Source organism: Microcaecilia unicolor, chromosome 7 (genome assembly GCF_901765095.1).
Source record: "Microcaecilia unicolor chromosome 7, aMicUni1.1, whole genome shotgun sequence".
Classification (NCBI taxonomy): Eukaryota; Metazoa; Chordata; class Amphibia; order Gymnophiona; family Siphonopidae; genus Microcaecilia; species Microcaecilia unicolor.
The window spans coordinates 288,934,643-288,947,207 of NC_044037.1; the positions used below are offsets into that span (position 1 = coordinate 288,934,643).

Genomic DNA, 12,565 nt, shown 5'->3' on the forward strand with positions numbered 1-12,565 from the left:
GCGACACTGCAACTGCCAGCTTCTTCAGCAAGGACATGGGAAATTTACAGCATTTTAGATCTCAGTCAAGTGCAACTGATTTCATAATGCTATCAACCTTACAAAACTAAGAAAGGACTTAAAATTATAATAGCAGAAAAGATGCATACATACAAAGCACTAAAACACAAAAGTTGTCAAAACGATTGAACAACGGAAACTATTTTGTTACTGTTAACCAATCTGTCAGTCATTTTTGACAGCTTTGTTGACCAGTATAACTACATTTCTTCTAAAGATGTTCAGAAATACAGCATAAAATCAATCTATGCTTTTATTACCATACAGGTGGTACATATTTATCTACAGATATGTTATCAACTAAATTGACTTGCTACTTATCAAAAGTATTAGAAAGCCAAAGCCATCTACATCTGTTTTCCCTATTCATGTAATAACATTTTGAGGCAATTCTATAAGGTGGCGCATAGAGGTATGAGCATCATATGCACCATTGATAGACACTTATGTATACTAGGTGCCTAACTCCAAGGGGAGGGCATGCATGTGGGAGGAGCATGGGCAGGTCATGGGTGTGTCTCCTAGAATACTATAAATTACACACCTCACTTGGTGCACCAACTAACGCCTTATGATGATAGGGCATAAGAGGGTACGCTTAAATATGGGTGTGCCAATGCAAACTTACGTTATGATTCTACAATGGAATATTGATGTCTAGATGCTATTTATAAAACTGGCACCAAGCACAAGGCATCAGGGTGAGGTACCAATTTATAGAGTTGCCCCCATGTTTTTGATTTCTTTCTGTCGGACACCAAAAGTTCATAAGTATTGCTATACTGGGACAGACCAAAGGTCCATCAAGCCAGTTATCTTGTTTCCAACAGTGGCCAATCCAGGTCACAAGCACTTGACAAGATCCCAAAACAGTACAATACATTTTATGCTGCTTATCTTAGAAGTAAGAAGTGAATTTTCCGAAGTCCATTTTAATAGTGGCTTATGGACTTTTCTTTTAGAAAGATATCCAAACCTTTTATAAAACCCATTAAGCTAACTGCTTTTGCCACATTCTCTGGCAACGAATTCCAGAGTTTAATTACATGTTGAGTGAAGAAATATTTTCTCAGATTTTTTATACACCTCTATCATATCTCCCCTTAGCCATGTTTTCTCCAAGCTGAAGAGCCATAGTCGTTTCAGCCTTTCCTCATAGGGAAGTCGTCCCATCCTCTTTATTATCTTCATTGCGTCCAGTGTGGTAACACGACTGATCCCGGAGAATCCACAATAGAACTCTACAATTTCTGCTGGAGTCTTTCATGAAGTACTTTGTCAAATGACTTTTGAAAATCCAGATACACAATATCAACCGGCTCACATTTATTCACATTTGTTCACCCTTTCAAAGAAATGTAGTAGATTGGTGAGGCAAGATTTCCCTTCACTAAATCCATGTTGGCTTTGTCTCATTAATCTATGCTTTTGCATATGTTTTCTAATTTTGTTCTTTATAATATTGTCTACTATTTTGCCTGGTACTGACATCAGGCTTACCAGTCTGGTTTCAAGCATCACCTCTGGAACCCCTTAAACAAAATAGAACACCATTTCTGGCACTGATATCTTCCACAGTGAATACCGAAGTAAAAAATTAATTTAATCTCTCATAGCACTATGGCTTTGTCTTCCCTGAGTGCTCCTTTTACCCCTCAGTCTCTCTTTGCTTCTCTTACCAGTACTTTGCATTTGACTTGCCATTCCTTATGCTGTTTCATATTATTTTAGTCCAATCCTTCTTCCATTTTCTGAAGGAATTTCTATAAGCTCTAACAGCTTCCTTCACCACACTTTTTAACCATGCCGGCTGTCATTTTTTAATACACGGAATATATTTGGCCTGAGCTTCCAGGATCGTATTTTTGACCAGAATCCACACCTGATTTAAATTTTTGACCTTCGCAACTGCTCCTCTTTTTCACCGTTCTTCTAATTTTATCATAGTCTCCTTTTTGAAAGTTAAATGTTAACTTTCTGGATTTCTTGTATGTATTTACTCCAGAGCTTATATCAAATCTGATCATGTTTTGATCACTGTTATCATAACAGTAATCATAAAATGTTATGATCACTGTTACCATAGGCTTCTAGCTAGTGGTTCTCAAACTTGTACTGAGAGACCAGAAGCCAGGCAGGATTTCAGGATATCCCTAATGAATATGCATGAGAGACATCTGCATGTCTACTACCTCCATTATATACCCAGAAGGGAAGGTTTAAGACGGCTGTTGTAGTTGGTGATTCGATTATTAGGAACGTAGATAGCTGGGTGGCTGGTGGATGTGAGGATCGCCTGGTCACTTGCCTGCCTGGTGTGAAGGTGGTGGACCTCACGCATCACTTAGATAGGATTCTAGATAGTGCTGGGGAGGAGCTGGCTGTCTTGGTACATGTGGTTTCCAATGACATAGGAAAATGTAGGAGAGAGGTACTGGAAGCCAAATTTAGGCTCATAGGTAGAAAGCTCAAATCCGGAACCTAAACAGGGAAGTGGAGTGGGGGAATCTATAAAGACAGTAATAGCGTAGAAGGTTTCAACTTCATTCTCAGCGCAGGAGGAGCTGCACTGTTGATTTCATTTCCGGCATGCCATGGAGGTGGCCATCTTGGCAACAGCCCATAGTTAGGAGAACTCACAACAGTTGAGGTACGCTACAAGATATAAAATATTATTTGGTTTGCATTTCTAAAGAAGGGGATGGTAATTATACTCCTGTCTTGCTACTGTGTATAGATTTGGAGCCCCTGAAGATGCCTAGTGCTAAACGCGTTGGGCTTGGACCTATCACGTTTGTGAGGGTTTGGACTAACAACGCTTTTCTACAGTATGGTTTGGAGGGCTTGAACGCACGACGATAGTAAAACCATGGAGGCAATACACAGATAAGGAGCTTTTTTAAGTGCACCACTCGTGATAACGATTTGGGAATATGCATTTGCTTAAGAAGAAAGACTTTGATAGCTTGAAGATCAACTTTAAGACATTTTTTGTCTTATGAACTTTGATATAGGTAACAGAATGTTAAAAAAGCAATATGTTTTGCCCAGATTTATAGTAGTATTGATGTAAGATATTAGTAAACAGGAGCAGTGCCTATATGCTTTATTAATACAGGTATGAATGATTGTATGAAAGGTTATAGTATTTGGTTAGATTTTGTATGTTATGTAGCACAAGCAGGAAGTATATCCACATAGGATGTGTTAGTTTTGAGTAAAGAAGTTGAAGACTTTAAAATGATGAATAATAAAATGAGATTGAAGGGGGGCAGACTCATGAAAAATGTCAGGAAGTATTTTTTCACGGAGAGCGTAGTGGATGCTTGGAATGCCCTCCCGCGGGAGGTGGTGGAAACGAAAACGGTAACAGAATTCAAACATGCGTGGGATAAACATAAAGGAATCCTGTTCAGAAGGAATGGATCCTAAGGAGCTTAGCCAAGATTGGGTGGCAGAACTGGTGGCGGGAGGTGGAGATGGTGCTGGGCAGACTTATACGGTCTGTGCCAAAGCCGATGGTGGGAGGCAGGACTGGTGGTTGGGAGGCGGGGATAGTGCTGGGCAGACTTATACCGTCTGTGCCCTGAAAAGGACAGGTACAAATCAAGGTAAGGTATACACAAAAAGTAGCACATGTGAGTTTATCTTGTTGGGCAGACTGGATGGACCGTGCAGGTCTTTTTCTGCCGTCATCTACTATGTTACTATGTAAAAGATTCTAAAATCAATAGACTAATACTTGAAGTATTGTACTAATAATAGTACTTGTTTTTGCACGATAACTCATTAGGTATTCTATACATATTCATTACAGATATCCTGAAAACCTGATTTGCTGGTGGTCCTCCAAGACAAGTTTGAGAACTTCTGCCTGAGGAAAGTTAAAGCATAATATATATGAACCAACCCTCCTTGTATGTAATGAATTGTGTCAACCAACAGCAAATTACTGTATAAACATTAAAACCTATCATGACAAAATGAACATGCTACCTAATCCCTTCTCTAATTTGTACGTATGTGGAAAAATATAACAGGAATACATCAAAGCTCTTAAGAACAGCTGTACTAAGGGTTTTTTCTCATTTGGGGGGGGGGTTGCAGGGGCAAGAGCAATTGTTCAGTGAGGAGTAACCTAATGGTTAGAGCAGCAGGCTGAAAACCAAGGAAACCAAGGTTCGGATCCCACTAATGCCCCCTGTGATCTTGGACAAGTCATTTACCTCTCCACTGCCTCAAGGACAAAGTTGGGTTGTAAACCCTCCAGGGACATGTCTATATCTACAATATCTGAATGTAACTCACTTTGAGCAATGCATCTGCAAAGTACTGCAGCAAAAATGAGCATGTGCAAATAGGATATTTTAGTTTTGCACCTCATTATTAAAGCTTTTACATAGAAACTGTCACAAGCAAATTTATGCATGCTAACAGTGTTATTATACATATATTTAGCTTGTGCACACTAACACTGCACAACACTTGTGATAATTGTGAATGCACTTTAGTAATTTGCCCCTAAATCTATTCCTTGCTCTGTTTGCTTTGATCACTAGATTTATCATCAAAGAAAAAAAAAAAAACAGAGGCTCATTTGTGACCCTTCCAAAAGGCTAAGCAGCAGTTCACATCGGTAGATTTTTTTTACAAAGCCATACACATTTGTAATACTTTGTAATCTCTATCTGTCGGAATGTATAATGATTTTCATATGTTTATAAACGGTTATTGAGCTAAGTAATAACGTGCTGACACCTTTAGGATTTGTCAGGTTTATTAACAGAATATGAATTTTGGGCTTTCATTTAACTCACTCGATATTACTAGCACTTTTGTAGAATGCATCATTTTCTGAATGTCATTCATTAGATATGAACGGCTCGCAATAGTTAATGTAAATAATTATGCCATCAACAATCCAGTTCTAGGCCATATTAAAAGCATACTTTGGAAGCTAGACAATAATCTATGACTGTCCAGAGGTTTAGGCATAAGTAATGGTCTTTAACGTGTATCAAAGACCACTGCATGAGCATGAACATTTGTTTAGGAATTATTAATTTATTTACTTATTTGTTTTGAAAGAGCAGGATATATATATACCAATTTCACTGGAAATGTTCCACTGTTAATTATTTGGTGTTCAATGTTGTGTGACAGGGTATTTTTATTGCAAATAAGCATTTGGATAAGGTGAATGCATTGTTTTGACAATGTATTCAGTATGCTCAAGGGTACAGAGCAATTATCATCTGTGAATTGCAGTCTCTTAACCTTCAATGCTCTCAAATGTCTAATTGCTATTATAAAAAAAAATTCTATATATATTTTAACTTTTTTAATCAAAAGTACTGCAATCTCGATGATGAATTGATTGTACTGAAATGCCATCTTTCAACTGCAATGTGCAGAATTGCTCGGAACTCAGGTGAACTATACATGAAGGTATACAATAAATTTAAATAAATGTAAGTTTGAATCCTAGCGTGTTTAGAATTTTAGTATTCAGAAATGTAAAGCCAATCGTCCTCTGCAGCAGATGGCCTGTCAAGACAGGATTGCACAGTAAGTTCCAGTGGCAAGTAAAATGAATAACAACATTATATAACAAAAGAATATCTGGCAAAGTTCAAGTACAGCAAGACAAAATGACTTGGCCAAGGGCACACAGCAACAGAGCTTAGACTCAAACTCATATTCTAGTAGTTATTCAAGCTTGTTTAAAATTCTCTCTAAGAGGAAAATTATCAACATGGGCTAGTGTTGGGTTATTTTAAGTCACCAAGTCTGGGAGGGCTAATGCTCACTTTGGGTGGGTGGAGGGAAGAGGATTCAGTATATTAAGCAGTGGTGTAGCTAGGAATTTTGAACAGGTGGTGCATCTCATGCCACATCTCCTTCCCAATTATAGCCCCCCCCCCCCCGGTTTCTTAAAATCACATCCAGTCTTCGCCCAAGCAGCGCCAACGGTACTCATAGGCTGCCTGTGGCCTGCACCAGGGCTTTCTCTCTGAACCATCCGGCCCTTCAGAAAACAGGAAGTTGCATCAGAAGGGGTGGGACAGTTCAGAGAAAAAGCAGGCAGCCTATAAGTGCTACAACTGCTACCTAGGCAAAGACAGGAGGTGATTTCAAGGCATGGGAAGGGGAAGTGGGAACAGCAGCAGGGAAGGAATTGAGAGAGCTTTCCAGGGTCGGGAAGGGAGATACTGACAGGTGGTGATTACGCAACACGTGTACACCTTTAATGGATATGTCACTGTAGTAAAGGGAGGAAGGAGGAGGAGGAGGACAGGAGGAAGTGATAGAAAAATCTTAAAACGTCAATTTAATAGGTAAATGTTTTACCTTATTTTAGTTTCACACTATTGTCAGCAGCTGATTTATAAGTTCTTGCTGGTATGTTGTTAAAAATAATTTGAGAGAAAAAAAGATAGGTCATTTTATCATACTATTTTAGCACAGACTCCCATTTTATGCAATGAGAACCTGAGGTAAAATACCCCATCTTAACAGTAGCCCATGTTGATAGCTTCCTCTCTTAAGGTCATAATGGGTTAGCACCAAAATAACTTAAGACTACAAGCTTACACAAGCTTTACATTTAGCAGAGGAGAACCTATTAGTAGTGCCCTCAAGATGTGAAACTAGGCTGATGTGCACTAGTCAAAGGGCTTTTTAGCAAGGCTCTTAAGTTCTGGAATAGCTTGCCAAGAGATATCCATTTCAATGGTGATCATCAAGTTTTTCAGTAAAATGTGAAGTCCTACACACCTGTTTACAAGGCCGAGCTAGCTGCTGTCGGTGCGCTAATGCCGACACATCCCATTCACTTGATTGGGCTGTGTTGACATTGCCGTGCGGCTTTCTAAACAGGGGGACTACTTATTTGACTGGGCTGTTTTTTTTTAATGCATCTAAATAAATTTTGCAAGCATTAACTTGAAAAAAAAAAGCACAATCTACAAATTTACAATAATAAATTAAAAAGGTTACTAAAGAAATTATACAGTGCTACAAAAACCTCAAATTTGAGAGGATCAAGAAAGGAAAATACCCTTGAAACTACAGAGCCCTACCTAGTAAAGACAAAAGATACCACTCAAAGTGTGTTAATCCCAATACTAAGATTTTGTCAACAAAAATATAATAATTTCAAATATAAATATGAAAAGCTACAAAATGTCTTCATTTTCTCCCCACAATGAGGGTTACCTTTATAGCTTTCTCTTCAAGAAACAGCAAAATCAATAACAGACTTCTACACGCTGTAGTTAATATTTAGACCTTTCAACTAGCTATGTAGCTTGTATACAAATACCAGCGAAGGGAGTAGGTGTGGACCAATTAAAATTTAACAAACTACAAAGGTGAAAAAAGTGGTATTTATTAATAGACCAAAAAACAATGATGATAAAAATTTTCTAAAGCAACCCCCTGCCCCCCCACCAAACCCCCCCCCCCCAAAAAAAAAAAAAACTAGATTGCCTGATTCACTTACATACAGAAAAAAGTTTGCAATATACATGAAAATGTGGCCAGACTAGACACAGATCTGTGTTTTGGCAATAGATGCCTGCCTCAGGAGAAACAAGATCTAGCCAATAATGTTTCTGACTTGTGTATTTTTATTTTTTTGTTACATTTGTACCCCGCACTTTCCCACTCATGGCAGGCTCAATGCGGCTTACATGGGGCAATGGAGGGCTAAGTGACTTGCCCAGAGTCACAAGGAGCTGCCTGTGCCTGAAGTGGGAATCGAACTCAGTTCCTCAGTTCCCCAGGACCAAAGTCCACCACCCTAACCACTAGGCCACTCCTCCACTCCATAGGCAAATATTGTCAATGAATTGGTATGTGTTGAGTAAAATGGAAGAACAATCTGTTAAACTTCCCTCAAACTTACATAGACTGTATTACACCAGGGATGGGCAACCGCTGTCCTCGAGGGCCACAACCCAGTTGGAATTTTTCAAGATTTCCACACTGAATACGCAAGAGATCTATTTGCATAGAATGAAAGCAGTACATGCAAATCAATCTCATGCGTACTCATTGTGGAAAACCTGACTGGATTGCAGCTTTCAAGGACCATGGAAGTCTGCCTTTCAAACAACAGCAACGGCTATACACATTTTAGGAGAAAGCAAAGTTACTCACCTGTAGCAGGTGTTCTCCGAGAACAGCAGTTCAAGTATTCTCACAGCTAGGTGATATCATCCAACAGAGCCCGGTGCGGAAGCTGATGAGTAATACTAACTTAGAACTTTCTAGTAGTGTCCCACCGTGCATGCGCTGGCGCCTTCCTTCCTGACACGCGAGCACGGGTTCCTCAGTCATTTTAAAAAGCTAAATAATACAATTTCATGGGGAGGTGGGAGGGTATGAGAGAATACTTAAGAACATAAGAATAGCCATATTGGGTCAGATCAACGGTCCATCTAGCCCAGTATCCTGCCTTCAACAATGGCCAATCATATCTCCCCTCAGCCGTCTCTTTTCCAAGCTGAAGAGCCCTAACCTCTTTAGCCTTTACTCATATGGGAGGAGTTCCATCCCCTTTATCATTTTGGCCTGCTGTCCTCAGAGAACATCTGCTACAGGTGAGCAACTTTGCTTTCTCCTAGGACAAGCGGGCTATTGTAGTCTCACAGCTGAGAATCCCTATATATCAAGCTCTAGGGACTCGAAACATTGAGGCCTGAAAGTCATTAACCTGAAACTATTTACATACTAGTTGTGAAGGTGAAACCTAGAACTAAAGAAAACCGGCCCTTGGGGGGGGGGGGGGGGGATTCTAGAAACTGAACAAATTCTTCAGGACTGCCTAATCTAACCAGCTATCACATTGGGTATCCTGCTCAAGGCAGTAATGAGATATGAATGTGTGGACAGATGACCAGGTTACAGCTTTGCAAATCTCCTCTATGGAGGCTGACCTTAAGTAGGCTACCAACATAGCCATGGCTCTAACATTATGAGCCTTGACTCAGAGTCTGCTAGCGAATTAGAAACTATGTTTGCGCTGATGGCTACCCCCATCCGGTTTGGGTCAAAAAACCCAAAATGTTGGTTGGACTGTCTATGGGCTTTAGTCTGTTCCAGATAAAAGGCTAAGGCTCGCTTGCAATTCAAGGTATGCAGCACACTCTTCCCAGGATAAGAATGTGGTTTTGGGGAAAAATTTCAGCAGGACGATAGATTAAGATGGAACTCTGACCCTACCTTAGGAAGGAATTTAGGGTGTGTAGAGAACTAATCTATTGTGGTGAAACTTAGTAAAAGGTGGATCAGCTACTAGGGCCTAAAGCTTAATAACTTCATGAGCTGAAGTGACCACCACCAATAAACACAGCTTTCCAGGTCAAATACTTCAGATGACATGTATCAAGTGGTCAAAAAGGAGCTTTCATTAGCTAGGTAAGGACAACATTAAGATTTCATGACACGGTGAGAGGTTTGACAGGGGGCTTTGTTAATAACAAACCTTGCATGAAGCAAACAACTAGAGGCTGTACAGAGATGGGCTTATCTCCTACATGGTGATAAGCACTAACTGCACTTAGATAAACCCTTATAGAGTTGGTTTTCAAACCAAACTCAGAGAGGTGCAGGAGGTATTCAAGCAGTTATTGTGTAGGGCAGGTGAGAGGATCTAAGGCCTTGCCCTCACACCAGACGGCAAATCTCCTCCACTTAAACGAGTAACACCTCTTAGTGGAATCTTTCCTGGAAGCCAGCAAAATATGGGAGACTCCTTCCGGCAAATCTAAGGATTCAAATTCTATGCTCTCAACATCTAAACCGCGACAGCCAGGGATTGGAGGCTGGGATACAGAAGAGATCCCTCTTTGTGCGTGATGAGGGTCGGAAAATATTCCGATCTCCATGGATCTTCAGAGGACAATTCCAGAAGACGAGGAAATCAAATCTGCCTTGGCCAGTAAGGCACAATTAGGATCATAACTCCCTGGTCATGCTCGAGTTTCCAGAAAGTCTTCTCTATGAGAGATATGGAAGGGTACACATACAGAAGTCCCTTCCTCCAATGTAGTAGAAAGGCATCTGATGCTAGTCTGCTGAGTGACCTAAGCCTCAACTTTGTGGTTGAGATGCATAGCAAAAACATCCACCAAGGGGGTGCCCCTCTCTCAGAAGGTCATGTAGGATATGCCCCTGTTGAGAAACCACTCGTGTGGTTGCAAAACCCTGCTCAGTTTGTCTGCCAGGCTGTTGCCCTTTCCTGGCACAAGTGTGGATTAGAGGATCATTCTGTGAAGGAGGGTCCACTGCCACATTTTCACTGCTTCCTGACAAAAGGGGAAGGATCACTTCCCATATCACCCCCCCCCCCCCCCCCCCGGTTTACATAGAACATTGCAACCTGGTTATCCATTTGAATGAGAATAATTTGACTTTGTAGCATGGTTAAGAGTTGTGGTGCTGGTGATAGTTCATCTTCCTTGGGGTGGTAATGTGGCACAGGTTTTGATGCAAAAGGAGCATAGATTCATTTTTGAGTGGAAGACAATGAGGCATATATTTTCAAAGCACTTAGCCGTCCAAAATTCCATAGAAACCTATGGAACTTTGGAAGGCTAAGTGCTTTGAAAATATGCCTCAATGTCTCCCGGGGGTGGGGGTGGGGGTGGGGGGAAGGGGTGGTAGCCTTGAACAAGGACATGGATTGATTTGCATTGTAATGACGTAAGCCAGGATTCTCCGAGCCTCGGCATCTCAGGGCACCCGGGCACCATCTTGAAGTAAACTGTGAGTCAGTTAGAAGTGGATTTATGAAAAAAAAATTCTTGTTTAAAAAATATTAATAGACTCTTAACATATTTCTCCCAGAAACTTGGATCCAAGTTGGGCTACTGATTATAGATTTTTAAGATTGAATGATTTCCGCAAGTATCTATTGGTGGACAGGTTTTGGAAGAGGAACTTGGAGAGCAAAGTTTTGTCATCTTTGAACTACGAGACACAGATAAGTTCTTTATGTTCATTATTGTAGAAATACTTCTTGAACTTTTATTCAGAAAAGCCTAATGTGCGATGACAGATACCAGTGGCTGAAAAAGTGTGGGGTTTTTTGCATTTAAATTAGTCACATATAAGTTTCTGAGCACATTAAACACATTTTTTTGGAAATGTTTTAATAAAATATCTGGTTTGGAGAAGAAGTATATACCAGATACAGTTGAAGCTAATATACTCACAGATACTATTATACTTAAAATGTAATGCCAAGTGCAGAGTGATGCATTTGGGGTGCAGAAATCCAAAAGAGTTGTATCAGATAAGAGGGGAAAGACTGGTAAGCTCGGCTCAGGAGAGGGACCTGGGGGTGATGGCACTCAAATGCTAGGCCACCCTTCAGGGGTGGGGTGATCACTGAGGGACCCACCCCATCATAGCTAGGCCCCCTGCAACCAGTCATAGAATCTATGACAAGACAGAATTGATGTGTAGAGTGTGAGCTCTTTCATTAAAACTTGGGGTTCTTGAGTCAATTTTAGCAGACAATAGAAAAGGTGCCAGTACCCCCAAGTACCCCCTCAAAAAAAGCCCTGGGTGATGGTGTCAAAGGATCTCAAGGTGATGAAGCAATACAACAAGATGATGGCTGCAGCCAGAAGAATGCTAGGTTGCATAGAAAGGGGTATAACCAGCAGAAGAAAGGAGGTGTTAATGCACATGTACAAGTCATTGGTGAGGCCCCACTTGAAGTATTGTGTCCAGTTTTGGAGGCCATACCCTGCTAAGGATGTAAAAAGACTTGAAGCGGTTCACAGAAAAGTGACGGAAATGGTATGGGGTTTACGCAGCAAGACGTATGAGGAGAGACTTGATGACCTGGACATGTATACCCTGGAGGAAAGGAGAAAACAGGGTGACGTTCAAATATTTGAAAGGTATAAATTTGCACACAAACCTTTTCCAGAGACAGGAAGGTGGTAGAAGTAGAGGACATGAATTTAGGTTGAAAGGAGGCCGACTCAGAAATAATGTCAGGAAGTATTTCTTTACTGAGAGGGTGATAGGTACCTGGAATGCCCTCCCACGGGAAGTGGTGGAGATGAAAACAGTAACAGAATTAAAAAATGCGTGGGATAAACACAAAGGAATCCTGATTAGAAGGAATGGATCCAAAGAAGCTTAGCAGAGATTAGGTAGCAACACTGCTAATTGGGAAGTAAAACCAATGCTGGGTAAGACTTCTAAGGTCTGTACCCTGATTGTGGCTGAATAGTTTTAGATGGGCTGGTGCGGAGCTTTTCAGGGGCTTCAACAAATTCAGAAATCAGAACAAGGACGGTGCCAGGCAGACTTCTACAGTCTATGTCCTGAAATGGCAAGGACAAATCAAGATCAGGTATTCATATGGAGTATCACATCATAAACTCATTACATATGGTTTCTTGTTGGGCAGACTGGATGTACAGGTCTATCTGCCATCATCTACTACCTTACTATGTTGTTCGGGCGCATGGGAGCCAAC

At 40.7% G+C, this 12,565-nt stretch overlaps 1 protein-coding gene across 4 annotated transcripts in view; it reads right to left on the reverse strand.

Moving 5' to 3' along the window:
• The window catches only part of PTPN4 (protein tyrosine phosphatase non-receptor type 4), a 340,947-nt gene that overhangs the window by 113,382 nt on the left and 215,000 nt on the right, over positions 1-12,565 (reverse strand). The window lies entirely within an intron of this gene.